Below are 4,778 nucleotides of genomic sequence, written 5' to 3' on the forward strand. Positions count from 1 at the left end.
CTACAAGAACTTCCCAAACCAATGGAAAGAACAGGATCCTTGAATACAAGAACCAAACAGAACACCTAATTACCTCAATCCCAACAAGCCTTCTCCAAGGCATATAATGTTCATGCTGTCAAAAACTAAAGACAAAAAATTTTTTAAGGCATTCAGAGATAAGAAAACAGTAACCTATAAAGGAAAACCCATTAGACTATCATCAGATTTTTCAGCAGAAACTCTAAAGCCAGGAAAGAGTAGAATAAAATATCCAAACTATTGAAAGAAAAAAGTTACCAGCCAAGAATAACATATCTAGCAAAGTTATCCTTTAGATATGAAGGAGGAATAAAGACCTTTCCAGGCATGCTGAGGCAATTTTCTACACAAGGCCTGCATTATAGAAAAAACTGAAGAAGGCTATTTCACCTGAAACAAAAAGTCAAAAGGATACAAAATCATGAGTAAGATTACTAACAGACAGACATAACCAGGAAATGGCAACTCTACACAGACTAAGGCACTATACACTTAAACATAGCAAAAATGGTAAAGGATATAAAAATGTAAAAATAGAGAAGAAAAAGATAACTTACTACTGCAATTCAGAAATCAACTTACAGCATAAATAGTGATAATTTGTGATAACAAAAACATAAAAGGAGAACAAGTAAAGATCTGAATTTGCAAAAGGGAGTGGATATAAGTAAGATGCATGCTGAAGAAAAGGACTACTGACTCTGGGTGGTGAAGACGCGATGTGATATACAGACAATGTATTACAGAAGTGTACACTTGAAACTTATGCAATTTTACTAACAATTGTCACCCCAATAAATTTTAATTAAAAATAAAATAAAATAAAGAAAAATGACTATTGTATATATAAAACATATTTTTATATAAACTTAATGGTAACCACTCAAAAAAAATTCAGAACTCAGACACTTAACATAAAAAGAGGAAACAAAGGGGGAAAAATCATAGAATACCACCAAACTAAAATAACAGACAGAAACAAAAAGGCAAAGACAAAAATGGAGATATTGAGCTAACAGAAAACAAAAGATAAAATGGCTGTAGGAAATCTTCATACATCAATAATCACTCTAAATATAAGGGGAATGTACTCACCAATAAAAATGCATAGAGTAGCAGACTGAATAAAAAAAAGCAAAACGCAAACATATGCTGCCTCAAAGAGACACATGTCAGCTACAAAGATATATGTAGACTCAAAGTGAAGCAGTACAAAACGATACTCCAAGCAAATGCAACCCAGAGGACAGTGGATGTAGCCATACTTATACCTGACAGAACAGACTTCAGGATGAAAAAAGGTAACAAGAGATAAAGATGCACATTCCATAATTATAAAGGGGGCAATACAACCATAAGACATGACATTTATCAATATATATGCACATGATCAGAAAGCACCAAAATATACAATGCAACTACTAATAGAATTAAAGGGAGAAACTGACAAAAACACAATTATAGTAGGGACCCTAAATATGCCATGACAGCTATGGACAGATAATCCAAACAGAAAATCAGTAAGAAAACATAAGCCTCCAGAGACACATTAGACCAAATAGGTATAATTGACATTTACAAAACATTTAATCCTACAACACCAGACTATACATTTTTTTATTGAAAGTTTATTGGGGTGACAATTTTTAGCAAAGTTACATAGATTTTAGGTGTACAATTCTGTAACACAACATCTATATATCACATTGTGTCTTCACCACATTCTTTACTAATGTACAAATAACATTATCAAAAATACCCATTTGTTGGCACACAAAACTAGCCTCACCAAATTATAGAAGATTGAAATCATACCAAACATATTCTCTGACAAGAAGAATTTGAAATTGGAGGTCAACTGCAATAAAAAGTGGGAAAAATTATAAATACATGGAAATTAAATAGCATGCTATTAAAGAATGACTGGGTCAAAGAAGAAATAAAAAGAGACATGAAAAGATACATAAAAACAAATGAGAATGAAAATACATCCTATTAAAATGATTGGGATGCAGAGAAAACATTATTAAGAGGGAGATTTATATCATCACATGCCTATCTCAGGAAACAAGAAAAGTCCCAAACAAATAGTCTAATATTACATCGTAAAGAACTACAAAAAGAAGAACAAATAGTACCCAAAGTCAGCAGAAGAACAGAAAAAATAAAAATGAGAGCAAAAAACATTTATCCATGAAGATATATGTGTTTTGATCTTCATAGCATATTTCTTTATTTTTTTTAATTTATTTTTTTATTGTTAGTTTCAGGTGTACAGAACAATACAATAGTTACCCTTTTTTCACCCTCACCAGGTAAAGCATCTTTCTTTAAAATGGCCAAGACATAGAAACACCAATGTGTCCTTTGATATAAGACTAGATAAAGAAGATGTGGTATATATACACAATGGAATACTATTCTGCCATCAGAAAAGATGAAGTATTGCCATTTGTGACAACATGGATGGGTCTTGAAGTTATTATGCTAAACAAAATAACTCAAACAGAAAAAGTCAAGAACCATATGATTTCACTGATATGTAGGATATCAAATTGACAGCAACAAAAGAACAAGACAAAGAAAAAAATTCATAGACACAAACAATAGTTTAGTAGTTACCAGAGGGTAAGGGGAAAGCGGGTGGTAGAAGAGGGTAAACAGGATCAAATATGTGGTGATGGAAGCAGAACAGACTCTGAGTGGTGAACACACAATGTGATATATAGACGATGTATTACAGAATGGTACACTTGAAACCTATGTAACATTACTATTCATCGTCACCCCAATAAACTTTAATTTAAAAAACTAGATCCCATTTACCCTTATCTACCAACCCCCTGCTTAATGAAAAGAAAATTAAAGCAGAACTAAATAAAATAGACAACAATAAGGCAATAGAAAAAAATAATGGAACAAACAGTTGGCACTTTGAAAAGATTAATGAAATTGACAAACCTTTGGCTAAACTCAAAGGTAAAAAAAATCAAATCAAATCAGAAATGAAAGAGAAGAAATTACCATGGACACCACAGAAATACAAAGGATCATATGAGAATACTGTGAAGGACTATATGCCAACAAATTCAATAAACTATAAGAAGTGTAAAAATTCTTAGAAATATGTAACCTTCCTAGACTGAATCACAAATAATTGGAAAATCTAAATAGACCAATCAACAGTAAGGAAAATGAAACAATCATCCAAAACCTCCCCAAAAGCAAAAGTCCATGGCTTCACTAGTGAATTCTACCAAACATGAAAAGATGATTTAATACCAGTCTTCCTAAAACTCTCTTAAAAAAATTGAAGAAGAGGCAATACTTCCTGACTTATTTCATGAGGTCAAACATTACCCTGATATCAAGTGCGATTCATTCCATGGGCAGAAGGATTGTTCAACATAGGCAAATTGATCAATGTGAAACATCATATAAACAAAATAAAAGATAGATTATGTGACACAAAAGGTGGCATGAGAAGTGCCTCTTGAAATTTTGCCTGGAATTTATAACAAATTGAATAGCTATAATTCCACAAAGGACACCCTACACAGCATACAGGCAAGACTAAGAGACACACAATTGGAATCATCTAAAGGTGGGCAAATTGGGTGAACAGGGAAGGAGGGAGGGAGGGAGAGCAGAGATGTGGGCCATGTGGGTGCAGGATGCAGACCAAGCTCCCTGCATTCCAGAGCTACTGCAGTCGTGGGACAGGAAAGAATTAGGACTGCTAGCAATCCCCTTATGGCCCACAGTCCCACCTGAGGGATTCGCATATAACACGGCTGAACCCAATGCTCACAGCAGAGACCTTAGAGCAAAGACTGGGGAAAGAAGGGTAAAAATGACAGTTTAAGACCTCACTGCCAGGCAGACGATAGAAAGCATAGGTACAGAGCCTCGCTGACCCATGCCTACTCTCCCAGTGCTCGCTCCACCCCCACCTGCCTAGTGCTAGATGCGGAACAGTAGTAGTGTCAGATCAAAAGAAAATAATATTTTCTGAAAACGGTGGCCTGCAGCCACGGACTTGCAGACCAACTAGCTCCAGCAAATGGGAGAGAGCCTTGGGTACAAAACTGGCTGTGCTTGTGGTTGCCTCCATTGCTCAGAGCAACTTCTCACAATCCACTTTGTCCCTGACCACACCTGTCTAGGCGGATCCCTGCAGGGGTAAACAGAGACGCTGAAAAACATAGGCCTTAAATCTGGTGCAGGAAGAGCTTCAGAAAGTTGGAAGCTCTCCACATACCCTTACGGAGGTGAAGCCCTGAGACTCAGGCGATCTGCTCACAAAGAAGAAGCCCACCTTCCAAGGAATTTCCCCAGTATATGAGAAGCTGAAACAGTAAAAAGAAAATGTAACACTACAGCATGAGACAGAATAAAAGGCTGCATTAGGAGAGTAAATAAAGCATTTCACCAACACCTACTGGAAAGCAAAAGACAAACCTCTTCCTACCAACTTGCTGCAGAACTCACTCCTGTAGATGGTTAGGAAGATAAATAATAATTCTGTAATTGCCATGAATAACCAAGGTAACAAGGCAGCTCAGAAAGGAAATGAAAAGTCTCCAGAAAATGAACTTAAAGACATGGAAATATGTGACTTAAACGACAGAGAATTCAAGATTGCAGTTCTGAAAAAACTCAATGTGATGCAAGAAAACACAGACAAGCAGTTTAATGAACTCAGAAACCCAATCAAAGAACAAAATGAACATTTTTACCAAAAAGGTTGAAATTTT

The sequence above is a fragment of the Hipposideros armiger genome, unplaced genomic scaffold, assembly GCF_001890085.2.
Source record: "Hipposideros armiger isolate ML-2016 unplaced genomic scaffold, ASM189008v1 scaffold_1325, whole genome shotgun sequence".
Lineage (NCBI taxonomy): Eukaryota > Metazoa > Chordata > Mammalia > Chiroptera > Hipposideridae > Hipposideros > Hipposideros armiger.